A 16595-nucleotide genomic window follows, 5' to 3' on the forward strand; every position below is an offset into this window, starting at 1 on the left:
TAATTTTAAAAAAAATTGAGATAAAACTCTAGTATTTGTCCCTGGGAAATCTGTGTGTGAGTCAAACTTTTGTCTTCTTGTTACTATTTGTACTTTGTAATTACGAACGTTGCACGTATATCAAGCTGGGTTTGTTCCATCTATAGTAATTTAAATAATTTAAGATATTGCGTTATATCTTATCTTAAAGCTACTCTGCTTCCTAAATCCTAACTATTCAAAAAGTATAGTTTTTTTGTCGCGTCGCCTATACGTTTTGGTGTCAGCTAGTAGTGATACAAGTATATGAATTTACTAATATCATTACTTTATTTTACCTAATTAAAATATGTCAACAATCTTATTTTTTAGGTTTTCAATCGACCATTAGTATAAATAATTAACTAAAATTGATTTTAAAGAATTGAATAATTCAAATAACCACTTACATTATAAATCTTAAATTTAACAACATTTTGTATAAATTATAATTTAGAACTATCTGTTATAAAATCATTAGATCTATAAAATTCTATATCATAAAAGAAAAAAAACAGAAAAGAACAAGAAAACCCTATATAGAAATTTTAATGTACAGTCAACTCTCTCTATAACAGTCTTGTTTGTTCCTATATTTTTTTGTTTTTACAATGAATGTTTGTTATAAACCAATAACAGTATTTGACGTTTAAATATTTTTTGGTTGTTATAGATAAAAATTATCCAAAAATCAATTTTCCTTTTTTAATGTTACATATAAAAGATAAGAAAGTTATTCAAATTTAAAATCTCAAAAGGTATGAATATTTCACTAGTTAAGTATTGAAGAAAACTAATACTTTATTAATAAATTCATACCTAAACGCATAAAGATTTAAACTCTAAGGCAGTCATTTTAAAGCTACCTAAAAAATTAATTTCTTTCAAGATTGATGGAAGAACTTTATAATTGTAGCTCGTTTTGCAGATTTTATTCTCTAACTGGCGATATAACACTTGAATTGGCGAAGGTTCGTGTCCAAATTTTCAGCAAAAAGGTATCCAATAGCTTTCCCTTGAAGACAATCTAAGAGCTTAATAGTTAAATTTTCTATCTAAATATTTTTTGGAATTTGTCTAATGAAAAATATATCATGTAAAAATCTTCAAATCTTATATCTTATGTAAGATAGAAACTCTGTTTAATGAGAAAGATTGTGTGCATATTTTTAGAATTATTATTAGTAATCTTAAAGATTTTATATGACTGTTATAGATGGAAAATTTTACAAAGAGCGTTCTGCTATAAATATGGTTATTGTTGTTATAGGTAAAAAGCTGTTATAGAGAGGTAAAATATAACTTAAAAAATCGATTCTGAGAAAAACTTAGCTTTTATAGTAAAAATTATTATAAAGGAATGTTGTTATAGAGAAGTATGACTATATACACATACCATCTCTTCTCACCACAAAGGTTGTGGTTGGTTGGATAGGATTCATCCACCATTAACTAAAAGTCCCTAGTTCTAATTTGAGAATGAGAAAAATTCTGATAAAAATATTTTATTTTTTAATTAGTCTTATGCTGAATGAATCCGGATCAATTAGAACCTCAATGTGAATACGAATACGCGTGGGAAATAAAAAAATGTCTATTACCTGCACTATCAGACAATAATCTTTTTTTTTTTTTACCTATCTGAAAATAGTGATGGTTAGGGCTGCTTATCGGGCGGATCGGGCGATTATTTACTCTTAACGGTTCAGTTTATCGATTTTTAAATGTATTAATCCGCTAGCCACCCGATAAGATATCGGACGGATTGGTATCAGTTTAGCTATTATCTGGCGATTTATCAGCCTATTTGAATCAGTATTACAGAGGCATATTTGGGTCCTTCATGTTACTAGTAAATACCAGCAAAAAGCCAGTTTACTCATTTCGTCATTCTTTAGTTGTCTCAAGGCACCTTGTTCTAGTGATTGGATTTTCTACATTACTTTATTTTAGCTTGTGCATTTTGTAGGTTGCCTTCAAAACCAAAGTATTCCACCCAAACATCAACAGTAATGGTAGTATTTGTCTGGACATCCTAAAAGAACAATGGAGCCCCGCCCTTACTGTATCCAAGATAAAGTATTGCGCACTTCTTGGCTTTCCAAAGCTTCCACTTTATGCATACATTTTGGTGAGGAATTTAGATTTTAATGTTTCAAATAGTGGATAAGTGGAAGGGATATTTAATATACATATGGATAAAAATATATAAATATAAAAATTATTAACGGTTTATCCGATAAAAAAATTAAATAATCCGCCCCCAAATCGATAATCATTAATAATTAAATTTCAATTCGTTCACCACCCGTTAATTCGATAACCCGATATTAATAAACCATTAAGTTACTTTTGCGGTTCGATTTTCGATTTCGGTTCAGTTTTGAACACCCCAGGAATATTACCAATTTTTTCATGACAAGTGTTTTGTCTTTGCCTAACCGTCCATTATGTTAAATCGAAATTATTATTTGTGGGCCTATGAGTTCACGTCAATTTAATTCAGGAAAACGAGACACCACATCCATGATTTTTATTGTGACCTCTCTCTTCCTGTTATTGTAATCCTCTTATTCTTTAGCACCATTTGTCCATTTCCTTCGACTCAAATATTCCAAATCTGGCAAATTTTAACGGCCCTTCCGAAGTCCTTACACTCATTATTAGTCAAAATCCCACGAGCTTCACGCCAGCTTTTGACCAGGAATCGTGATCACCGGCTGCAGCCGGTTCCCAGTTGAGCCTAGCGTTATCGTCAAATGCTATCTTCGTTGGCCTGTCTACAGCCAACTGGCACCTGCCACGTATTCACTTAAGCCCCTCTTATCTCAACTATTCATGAATTCATTTATGAATTTAAGTTTTTCTAGCATCTAGCATCTAGAGTTGGACGTTAATAATGAGACGTAATAGTTTAAATATTTATTTATATGACGGAATAATAAAATTTAATTAATCAGAAAAATTTTATGTATAATAATATAACAATCATCTAAATACCGAAAAATATTAATGATTACATTAGCATAATATGTGAATTCAAAATGAGAGGACATCATCAAAACTTACACAAATGACCAATTTAGGCATGTTAGTTAGATAATTATGTATTAAAGTTTAAAAGTATTAAAAGTATTTACTGTGATGGTATCTTACCGAACAATTCTTTGTAGACGATATTATTTTGTGTATGTTTCCTTCTAATGCTTTGGTTGCTCTGCCATAACCAGAACTTTTGTTATCGATATTGATATCCCTCTTGAAAGTGTAACATATAGTTGTTCGTGCAAGAAAATTTATTGTGGTAAATATAGTCTAATATTTAGGATGTTTGTCCTTGTGTTTTATTTATTATAATTGCAAAACATAAACATACTAAAAATGATTTTGACGCAAATTTAAAAGGATATTCTTTAGTTTCGGAAGACGAAAGTTGAATTCAGAGATAAAAATATACTTAGAATCACATTGGCCAGTATCATAATTTTTGCATGTATGACGTTATTGTCAAAACTTCTATATATCATATGTGTGCTATTACATTAGCTATTCGGTGGATCTAAGTTTTTCAGTAGTATGATGGGCATATTTTTCTTCAAAATCAACCTATATATAATGGAATATCGATTTAACTTAGTCTATTATATATACGGTGAACTAACATAAGTAAGTAATAATAAACTTGACAACAAACATGTATGGTAGAAGGCCATTTGGTATTAAAGTATTTAAGTATTTGTTTCGTAGTAAATATTGGTATCATCTTCGGTTGAGTCAAAAACTGAAAAATATTTTGTTTACACCATAAAATTTGTTATCAACCTTTTATTTAGTTGATCAACATATTTATTTCTGCTAGCTAAGATAGCTTTTTAATTTCTATCATGCAATTTGCAAATTACGTTTTAATCTAATGATAGAAGATATTTTCTTTATTAAATGCACTACTATTACCATTGGGATTGATAACCAAGTGTTCTAGAAGAACCAAATCATCTTTATTGTATGCTCTTTTTTGTTTCCGACACGAAGAAAGAAGTCACTGAATATTGGATCTGTTCTTACTCTATATTTCTTAGCAAATGAATCTTTTTCATTTGAGGCCATAATTATAATTTTGGTTAGCTAACTTTTACAGTCTCTAGTTTCGTCGATTTTGGAACTACCGGTAGTACTTGACAAAAATCACCTCCCAAATCATTAATTTTCTATCAAACGGTTCATTGATATCCAATATATCTCCGGAACTCTGAGAAATTGTTTCGATCATTTGACACTTAGCCATAAACGCTTCATCCCATAGTATCAATTTGCTTTCATTATAAGTTTAGTACTATTGCCCTACTTTTATATATTTGTGATGGCTATTTCAGTTGTTTGAAAAGGTATATCAGGTCTAAAGTGAGTGGCCTCATAATAAAATTGTTGCTGGTACACCACTTGTTATTATTTTTGACTGTCACGATCCAATTCTATTTTAGGCCGTGATGGCGCCCAACACCATTGCTAGGCAAGACAACAATGAACAATCTAGTGATTTTCCCATTTCAATAAGTTTTTTCCAAGTAAATAGCTTTCCTTAATTTAATAGGTTTAGTAAGAAATGAATTTAAATAAATAAAACGAAAGCAGCTGAATGTATTTATGGCTATAGGAATAAAACCAAAATCATAAGTCTACTAGTGTGTGCCAAGATCTGGTGTCACAAGTGTGTGGGCTACTAGTAGAATATACAAAAGATCTCTACTCTACTGTCTGAAATAGAATAGACAGAAAATAAATCAAAAGAGAGACTTCGGCTGCTGCTGAACGGCTCGAAAGGGCAGCTCACTGTGTGGTCTCAGACCAGAAGTCAAGCGTGTGCGCCGGGATGATAACCAAATGGACTGCCTCAGATCATGCACATCAAGTGCAAAAGTGTAGCGTGAGTATATAAACAACATGTACCCAGTAAGTATCTAGTCTAACCTGAAAGAAGTAGCGACGAGGGGTCGACTTCAACACTTACTATGGGCCAAAAATATAATAGTATGAAGTTCTAATTAAACATGATATATAAACTGATACTAGAACTCAGAGCAGGAAAAATAAGTAAACAATCCTTCCATTTCAAGTAAGAACCAAGTCATTTCTCTCGTCTAATCCTTTCACCTTTCAAGTCCATGTAACAATATTAATTACAAAAGGGTTCCAATATCTTTACGCACGAATTATGTCGAGGACGTACAACCCGATCTAAGGAGTACGGCTCGCTCCCATGAGAGTAGTAAAAATTTACCCCGCTCGCAAAAATATACTTGCGAAGTGGTTGAATATAGATTTTTCTCAAGTTATCATAATATTTCTCAAGGTTAGAAAAGAGACTTACCTCGTCTCAAGGCCTACTTTCCGGTCCAAGATTGTGCACAAACCCTCAATTTGGTGCCAAACGACTCGCAACTAGTCAAATATTATTTAAAATAATTAATAAACGCTTAAAAGTTCATATCCCAACTATCAAAGTGATTTCCCCAGCCTATTTGCAAAATTCCTAAAATTCACCTCCAGGCCCACGTGCCCGGATTCCGAAAATTTTTGAAAAAAGTTGTTACTCATAACCTCATGAACTCAAATATATTATTTTTACTAGGTTCCATAACGAATTTCATTATTAAATCTCATTTTTATCAAAAACCAAGGTTTTCACCTAAACCTAAAATTTTCACTAATTTACATGTTATAATCTACCCATAAACTATGTATTTAACAGACATTGTATAGAAATTACTTACCTCAAAGTGCTAGGTGAAATCCCCTATCTAAGAGATCCAAAATCGCCCAACAATGGAAATAAATGAGCCAAAATAACTAAGTCCCATTTTAAAATAGACCTCACTGCCTCCAGCGATCTTGCACCTGCGGTCGCAGGGCCGCACTTGCATTGTCGCTTCTGCGGAAGTGCCAAGGCAGGCTGGCTCCGCTTCTGCGAACGGGTTCCCGCTTCTACGGATGTTGGGGCGCACGTGCGGATCCTGGGCTGCCCTTTCTTGGCCGCTTTTGCGAGCTCGCACCTGCGGCTGGTCAAGCGCATATGCGATTATGTCAGCAGCTGGGAGCTTCAGCTGTTGCTCCCAATTTCCAACTTGGTTCGAGCCTCATCCGATTGACACTCGGGGCCCCTAGGGCCTCGCCCGAACATACCAACAAGTTTGGAATCATAAAACGGACTCGCTCGAACTCTCGGAATGCCCGAAACAACATTAAAACGAAGAATCACACCCCAAAACCAATTGAATCAAACTTATGAACTTCAAGTCCTTCAATTTACTCCAAATGCGCCGAAACGTACTTAAACTACTCGGAATAACACTCAATTTTGCGTGCAAGTCTTAGACCTTCGTGCATATTTTTAATAAGAATTTAATAAATAAATTTTTATAATGTTAAATATTAAAAAAATTATCATACAAGGTATTGCATTCCAAACAATAGGTTATTATAGTTATGTCCTTTCCCTATGAGTTCTTCTAATTAATATTTTAGGACTATTTTGGTCTATCAATATTGTATTCATACTTTTATAATAATAATAATATATAGGCTCTCCTTTTTCTAAATGGATTTGAACAATATAATACATTCTTAAATTAAATTAGTAATATGATATTATAATATGTTTTTACATTAAATTAGTAATAGAATTTTTTTAAGAAGTACCTAACGTGTTCCTAAATATATTAGATTTACATGCTAACATGTAGTATTATATGTTTATGCACGAAAGTAATTATACTAATAGAATTTCTAAAGGTAATCATGTAAGATTCCTAAAGTTTAGAATATATCCTAAAACTAATAGAATTATAAGGCTAATGTCTAGAATTTCGGTTGTGTGCTTTTATTGTGTGTTATTATTCCTAATATTATAAGTTTGTATTTTGCAATCCGACATTATATTCATGCTTTTATAATAATATAGATAGATAGATGCTTTACAATATAAATGAATTTTAACATGTGATAACATGTGAATTACTAATTCTGTCAAATAATAATTAATGTTTATTAGGCATTTGTTTGTAATTATCAAGTAAATAACTTAATTATATAAATATTTTTACACTGTTAGCACATAAAACTTAAACTGTAAACTTATTTGCACTAAGAGTGAAATAACTTTTGCGCTATATGTATATTTAAAAATAATTATAATAAATCATTTCATAAGTTTTCTACGTTACAAAAGGAGGAACAATATAATTTAGGTTTTGTCTACTAACATAGTAATTATGTTTTTGACACTATCAAGTTAAATTGACTTGCTACAAGAGGTAACTCTTTGTTGCAAGCTAAATATGATAATCTCATAAATGAAAAAAAATACTTTTAATATTTGGTTAAATCACATTGATAATGTAAAAGAAAGTTTTTACTTATTATATACTACCATAACTTAAATTTAATTAGAATTATTATTGATAATTACAAGTTATTGCAATTTGTAGGTCACATTAATATGATGGTCATAAAAAATAATAGTACACCGTTAGTGCATCAAAGTTAATCCCCTTTTTAATAGGTTCTAAATCAATGAGTCATCAACAAGATATGTTAGTTCGATGATCAAATCTAACGGCCCGGGCATAGTAGTTAAATATTTGGCATGGTTAATTCCTAATAATTGCTGAACCAAATCATTCGTCATCTGTCAAATCTTCTATAAGAATTACAAATAAATTATATATTCTCTAGTTTTATTGGATTATTATACTTATACTTTCTCTGGTCCACAATAAGTGATCAATTTGTCTTTTTATTTTGGTTCAAAATAAGTGTTCATATATATAATTAAAAAAATCAATTTATTTTTCCAAATTATCCTTATGTTTGAATTCCTAAAAAGTTTTTTACTCCTCACATTAAATTATGCTGCACTATTTAATTAAGGGTAGTTTAGTCACACTAATTATTTTGTCTAGAATTTAATATTTTCTTAATGAGTGTGTATAATGCAAATTGGTCACTTACCGTGGATATAAGTGAGTATAAAAGAAGGTGGCCGTTTGATTTTGTAATGGTATTTGGTGTTCCGTAGGGCATTACGAGTTAGGTAGCCAATTATTCCAAGGTTTGGTGAAACCTAGATACCCACTTGCTACTATAGAAGAAAATTTTAGTACACCTCATTTATGGGAGATTGAAATTAAAACCTAAACCTAGATATCCCACTTGCCTCTAAAGGAAAGATAATCATAATTCGTACCTGGGAGAAAGCCTAATGTGTACATAGAATAATGTCAACTAGGCCATGATGGCGACGGTTTACAATGTCACTTATGTACATTAATAGTACTAACAATTTTAAATAATTATTGATGGGATGTGCAATTATTAATTTGTATTCTTCTGTACTCGAGTCGCATATTTTTTTAATAGCCAGGAAAAAGAAGAACTTGAAGGAGATTAAGATGCCAAATTAAGAATAATGAAAGGCACGCCAATTCATCATTGTGGAATCAGAAACATACATCCAAAAATTAGTTTAGTTTAACCATACGTATAATATCCATGCCTAAAAGTTAAATGGAATTTAACTTTGCCTTTTCTTTTTCCTATGTTTATCACATGCCAAAGTCAGAAATTTGGCTCCTCGGAAGAACCACTAAACAAAATCTGCTCCTGTGTCTATAATCTATATTATTGTGTATATAGAGAGAGAGAGGCCAGAGGGGGCGCAAACCTTAAAAATTAGTCAATCTTTGATTCATCCTTAACTTTCTCTGATTTGTTTAAATGGTAACGCCAGAAAAGGTTGTATGTTTATGTTTATGAGAACAAAGGAAGGCAGTTAAGAGTTTCCTTATTTTCTTTATTGAAAGTATTATATTCAAAAGCTAGATCTTCCCACTTGTTTTAGGATTTCGAATCTTTGAAACCAGAGTGCATGTTAAGGTATTCTTGTTTCAACTTCCAAGGTTCTGACTATTAATAATTTACACACAGGTAGTTGAATTACCTAAACATAACCGTAGAAAAGTTTAAGCCTTTAAACTAGGTGAAATGTCACATGTCATGCCAGTGCCTAGATAAACTGATAACCTAAGATATTAAACTTGTCTCTTATTAATTGACAAAGAAGCAATGTAAACAACAACTCAGCACTTGATCCTGAACAGCCATGAAGAATCTAATTATACAATCAATTTGGACAAACCACTTAATAAACTTATATAAATTATATGTTCTCAAATGAATTTTTAGGATTTCACTTGTTATGCATTGACGGTGTAAATATTAATGTATTTTAACTTGTTATACAAGATAACTTGCTTCATTTTTCAAGTTATAATCTCACTTATTAAAGGTTCCCCATAGTTATCTTTAGATGACATGGTAGTTTAATTTTTTTTAACACTGTTAGCGTACAAAAATTAAACTCTCTATCCAATTGAGAGTAAATTCCTCAAAAATTCTAATTTACTGTTAACCGTTATGCATGAATCATGCTTCACGATTCAATAGCCCAGTGGCTTCTCAATTCATTGCACCAGTAAAGAATAAACTTCAACAAAGCTACAACGAGGACATACTCTCTCTTTGGCCCAAAGTAGGAAGGATATCAACCCATTATTAGGTCAACAGCATGGGCCACAGACCCAGCCCAACACTAATCCAATTTTGAAAAGACTGAGCAACAATTCAGAGAGTTTAACTTATGTACATTGACAACGTAAAATAATTTTTAAACTATTAAATCACCTAAAAAGAAATTGTGTGGTTATATACAGAGGCGAATTCATGATTTAAATTCTATAGATTCAATAAAGTTTTTAGTATTGAACTCATTAGTTGATTTATGTTTTGCGTGGAAAGTGATATGATCAATTGAACATGGTACTTGTGTTGGATCCTCCCCTAGTTATACATAATATGCGGGATTAGTAACTTGAAAAAAAAGACAGGATAATTGCTTCAACAAGTTAAAATAGTACCTAATAGTATAAACAACTTTTACATTATATATATACTAGTATCTATAAACGTGTATTGTACGTTAATAATGACGCATGATAGTTTAAACATTAATTTATATGAAGAAAGAAAAAAATATTAACTAATGAGAAAAAAATTATATATAATAATATAACAATCATCCAAATACCAAAAAATATTATTACATTAGCATATCAATCTTTTATTTAGTTGATCAATATACTCATTTCTGCTAGCTAAGATAACTGTTTAATTTCTATTATGTAATTTACACAAATTGCGTTTAATCTAATGATGAAAATAATTTTGCTTATTAAATGCACTACTATTACCATTTGGGTTGATAACCAAGTGCTCTAAAAGATCCAGATCATCTTTTGTTGGATGCAATTTTTCGTTTTCGACCGGAAGCAAGAAGTCACTAAATATTAGATCTATTCTTACTTTTATATTTTTTATCATTCGATTTTTTTCATTTGAGGCTCTAAGTATAATTTTGGCAAGCTAGCTTTTGCAGTCTTTGCTTTCGTTGATTTTGGAACTACTGATAGTACTTGACTGAAATCACCTCCCAAACTGTTACTTTTCTACCAAACGGTTCATTGATATCCAATATATCTCTAGAACTCTAGGCAATTGTTTTGATCCTTTGACGCTTAGCCATAAGTGCTTCATCCCATATTATCAATTTGACTTTCCTTATAAATTTAGCACTATTGCTCGGCTTTGATATATTTGTGATGGTTATTTCAGTTTTTTGAAGAGGTATATCAAATCTAAAGTGAGTTGTACGATCTCATAATAAAATCGTTGCTGGTACACCACTTGTTATTATTACTAACAATATCATGCCTCTTGATATGATATTTACAAGTAATGCATGACATATGAATATTATTTCGATTCCGCCAGAGGTATCTACAAAGGATAATCTTGCTATCCCATAGTCGACTATTTATAATATAGTCTTGAAAGCTTGTTCTTGTTCAAGATTTAGCTTTGATCGTGCTTCCTCACACACTTGTATATCCTTCTTAATACTATATTAATCTTTTTTACTTTGTGATCTAATTTTTTTTAATGTATAACCCTCTTTTTATGGAATAAATAAATGTACCCTAAGATTATTTTTAACTTGATTTTTTTTACTCATATGATGAATTAAAAAAAATTATTGAATTAGATTCTCTTGCTAAATAATTAATTAAAAGATTTGATTATTTGGTCTTAACGTAAAAAATAATTTATTTTCTGTTGATTTAGAAGATTAATATTAGTTCATCTCTTGTTTTAAATATTTAATCGTAATTATAATTTTATCCACCATAAATTTTATTTTCAAAGAGTTAAAAAATTGATCTGACATTCCACTTTTAGATCTTTATGTTTGCAAAATTATTAATGATATTGACTCTTACCAACCTTTTTCTTTTTCTTTCTCATACATTTATATTCTTAAAAAAATCTTAGTTGTTCTTTAATAATTGGGTATTTTTTTAATATTACACAAAAATTTAATAATAAAAAAAATATTATTTGAGTAGGAAAGTAATTCAAATATAATATAAAATATATGTTTTTCCTCAACTTCACGCTTTATGCAATCCATTTTACATATTGGTATCGGATATTATGGAATGATAATGTGTAGTAGATCCACTATGTCCTCTATTGAGATGTCAATTTAAAAGGTGTTGACGGAGTCGGGTTTAACTGAAATTGCTTGGCAATTGGAATTCATTTTCAATTTTGGTGCTTAAGTAAAAAAAAATAAAAATAGTTAAAGGATTAATATTGGCATATGAGGATTTGTCACTATTTTGGTGCAGATAGAATGCAACTAAAGTATTCTAATTATAAGAAGAAACACTGACGAAGTCATTCCAACGCAAATACGAATTGTCTTCAACAAATACTTCTAAGTCTAGTCCTTAAAGTTTATACTTCGATAAGTCTTAAAGTAGGGGTATTTGTAGACGTTTAAATTTTATTAGATTTAAATTCATAAAATTATTTGGACGGTATGTTAAATTCAAGGTATATTAGTCCAAATAAATATTATGGGCTAATATAATTAGATTGATTATGTTAGTCCAATATGGAATAGATAAAAATCTATTAGGCTTGCCCATTTAATTGGGCTACAGGTGATGAGCCCGCTTCATTAGGCCCAATATATTATCTTCCAAGAGGCCCACTTTGGTACCACGTGTCAAATGACGTGGCATACCAAGTCAAGTGAAAGAGCCAATAAGATCATGCCACGTGTCAAAATGACAAGGCATGAGAAATCAAATTAAAAGGCCAATGAAGCCACGCCACGTGTGCAAGTGACACGTTCTGGCCAAACAATTGCGGCCTTGTCACTCTTCAATCTGATTAGTCGGAAAGAGTTTTTCTTATCATAACACTTCCCTCCCTCAAACTATAAATAGGGATCTTCATAACCCAGAAAAGGGACCAAAAGTTATAATAAGAAAACACAAGGGAGCTCGCGGATCAAAGGCCACAATTCTCTGTAAACTGCAAGTGTTCAAGCATTCAAACACTTCAACACAAATTTTAAGTATTCAGGATCAACAACGAAGTCAAATTAAATACAAGGCGTTTAAGATCAAGGCTACTTGCTCGTGACACAATTTGTGGCAACAATCAAAGTGTTTCGCGACGGATGAATAAAATTCAAATTCAAGATTAAGCTCAAAGGCCCTAAAATTTATATTGAAAAAGTAGAATAAGAGGAATCATAGAGATTATAATACTCAAATTACTCAAAATTAAATACTACGATTGTTGTAATATTTTCGGTCTAGATTTTATTTTCTCCACGCAATTTTATGGTCTATAAATTCTAGGCAAGTCCTACGGTCTTCAAGTTGAAGTATTCAAGCATTCACTGGTCTTCAAGTTGAAATATTTAAGCCCTCTAAGTCTTCAAGCTGAAGTCTTCAAGTCCATCGGCCTTCATATTCACCGGTATTCAAGTCTTCTAAGTCTTCAAGTTGATGTTTTCAAGTCTGCTAATTTTTCAAGTTAAATTTTAAAAGTCCACTACTCTTCGAGTATGAATTGATCCTCTTCATCGAGGTACGTAAGCAGCTTAGAGTTTCATTCTAAGTTCAATCGCATGAGTCATTTGTAGACGTTTAAATTTTATTGGATTTAAATCCATAAAATTATTTGGACGGTACTTTAAATTCAAGGTATATTAGTCCAAATTAATATTATGGCCTAATATAATTAGATTGATTATGTTAGTCCAATATGGATTAGATGAAAATTCATTGGGTTAGTCCATTTAATTGGGCTACAAGGGATGAATCCACTTCATTAGGCCAAATATCTCATCTTCCTAGAGGCCCAGTTTGGTGCCACGTATCAAATGACGTGGTATGCCAAGTCAAGCGAAAGAGCTAAAAGGATCATGCCACGCGTCAAAATGACAAGGCATGCGAAGTCAAATTAAAAGACCAACGAAGCCACGCCACGTGTGCAAGTGACATGTTCTGGTCAATCGAATGCGGCCTTGTCACTCTTCAATCTGATTAGTCGGAAAGAGTTTGTTCTTATCATAACTCTTCCCTCCCACAACTATAAATAGGGGTCTTCATAACCCAGAAAAGAAACTAGAAGTTATAACAAGAAGACACAAAGGAGCTCGTGGATCAAAGGCCATAATTCTCTGCAAACTGCAAGTGTTCAAGCATTCAAGCACTTCAACACAAATTTCAAGTATTCATGATCAAGAACGAAGTCTAATCAAATACAAGGCGTTCAAAATCAAGGTTACTTGTTCATGATAAAATTCGTGGCAAAAATCAAAGTGTTCGCGACGGATAAATCAAATTCAAAATCAAGATCAAGCTCAAATGTCCTTGAATTTATATTTGAAAAGTAGATACAAAGGGATCATAGAGTTTGTAACACTCAAATTACTCGAAATCAAATACTAAGATTATTGTAATATTTTCGGTCTTGATTTTATTTTCTTGAGGCAATTGTATTGTCTATAAATTCTGGCACGCCTAGTGGGACAATCTCTACCTCTCATTTCTACTTTTCGATCACCAAAATTCAAGAACATCGAAATGTATTCAAAGAAAATCAACTCCAGATCAACATCCACTAAAGCTGCTTATTCCAAGTTCTTTGTTGATGTGGAAAGCATCCTCAATATTACCTTTGGAAGATTTGGGGCAGTTACAAGGAGCAAAGTAAGCTCTTTAGGACAGCAAACACTTCAAGTGTCGTCCGCATCAACCCCCGTTGTCAGATCTTCATCCTCAAAAGGAACAAGATCCTCTACAAGCACGACCTAAAAAGGGAACGATGTCACCGAAAGAATCGAAAAGGTTCTTGCTCAACTTAGTTTATCTAAGTCCAAGAAACCTTTCATGCAAGACGATGATGATGACTTACGCGTTGGATCTTCTCTAGTCTCCATTAATGTGACCTCTAAGCTTTATCCCAGCAATGTATGTTATTCTTCATCATCTACGACGATCATGCAAGCAATGGTTATTGAAGTTTCTACTGTAGAAGAACAACTTGCAAATTTGACGAAAGCAGTTGAAAGCCTGTCAAAGCGCGTGCAAGATCAAGATGATAAACTTTTCAAGTTAACAAATAAATTGGATAGCATAGTATAGGGAGAATTCACACAAACACCTTTAAATCTTCAAAGATCGCAAGAGAAAGAAGACTCCTCCGAAAAGCAAGCAACGACAACTAATGAATTCAAGTCTCCGCTGAAGGTCTGATTCCCGTTGATAAATTAAAAGACTTCATCATGAGTCATCCAAATTATCTCTCACATATGCAAATCTGTACATGCAAAGAATCGATAACTTGAAGATGCATGTTGGGTATCAACCTCCTAAGTTGCAACAATTCGACAGTAAGGGAAATCCAAGACAACATATAGAACACTTTGTTGAAACTTGCAACAATGCTGGAACATATGACAATTATCTTGTCAAATAGTTTGTGCGATCTCTCAAAGGTAATGCATTCGATTGGTACATCGATCTTGAATCTGGTTCCATCGATAGTTGGGAGCAGTTAGAGCAAGAGTTTCTCAATCATTTCTATAGCACAAGACGCATCGTAATAATGATTGAACTTACCAACTCTCATCAATGAAAGGATGAGCTAGTTATTGACTTTATCAACCGTTGGAGGAACTTAAGCCTCAACTTCAAAGATCGCTTTAGCGAAACTTCTAGCATCGAAATGTGCATTAAAGGCATGCATTGGGGTCTTCGCAATATCTTACAAGGCATAAAGCCCAAAATATTTGAAGAACTAGCAACTCGTGCTCATGATATGGAACTAAGTATGGCCATAAGTGGAGACAAAGACCTACAGGTCTTTGAGCCTTACGAAGAAGAAGAAGAATAACAAGGCGAGAATGGGCAAGTTTCCATCCGGGAATGAAATCGAAGAGTCTATGCATGTCACTATAATCCTTGACGCACGAGCCTAAATTGTAAGTTATGACGCTCCTCAACGCACGAGCCTAAACTGCAAGTTATGACGCTCATTAATGCACGAGCCTAAACTGTAGGTTATAACGCTTCTTAGCACATGAGCCTATGTTGTATGTCATTAATCTCCCCAAGTTTGAACTAAATCTTTAAGACGTAAAGCACTTCAAATTCGAGCAAAGTCTTAAAATTATAAAGCTCTTCAAATTCAAGCAAAGTGTTCAAGTTATAAAGCTCTTCAAATTCGAGCAAAGACTCAAATCGAAAGCTCTTCAAAGTCGAGCAAAGACTTCAAGTTGCAAAGCTCTTCAAATTTGAGCTAAATCTTCAAATTACTACGCTCCTGACACACGAGCCTAAACTGCATGTCATGAAGCTCTTCAAATTTAAGCAAAATCTTCAAGTTGCAACGCTCCTGGACGCACAAGCCTAAACTGAATGTCATGAAGCTCTTCAAATTTGAGAAAAATATTCATGTTTCAACGCTCCTGGACGCACGAGCCTAAATTGCATGTCATGAAACTCTTCAAATTTGAGCAAAATCTCCAGGTTGCAAAGCTCCTCAAAATACGAGCTTAAATTGCAAATTGCTATGCTCCTCAATGTAAGAGCATAAATTGCATGTTACTCCTGGTCCGCAAGAGTATTAACTGTGTACGGACCAAAAGAAAATGTCTGCTAGGTTACAAATCTAGAAAGAGGCAGCCTAGGCAAAATTTAGAATACTAAAAAACATCACCCATTTTGAACTACGATATGACTTGATCCTCTTTATCGAGGTACGCAGGTAGATTAGAGTTTCATTCTAAGTTCAGTCGCACGAGTTAAAAAGATATATATTGCCCCAATCATTGTTCGAATGAAGCATGATGGAATATAATCCACCTCACTAGGACTCAAAAAAATTGGGCTAACAAGTATTCTTTCATTGAACTTTGTACCTTATCAAAGGTTGATGGTTCAATGGGGGCAAGCCTGCATAGAAAATTGGCATTTTTGATGGATAGATATAGTCTTTTAGTAGAAGGTCAAATCTTCAAGTTGAATTCTTTAATGCCAAGTCAAGTTGAATTCATCTTGGCTGCTACGCCTTCAGTTTGAAGTATACAAAGTCTGGCA

The sequence above is a fragment of the Nicotiana tabacum genome, chromosome 22 (assembly GCF_000715075.1).
Source record: "Nicotiana tabacum cultivar K326 chromosome 22, ASM71507v2, whole genome shotgun sequence".
NCBI lineage: Eukaryota > Viridiplantae > Streptophyta > Magnoliopsida > Solanales > Solanaceae > Nicotiana > Nicotiana tabacum.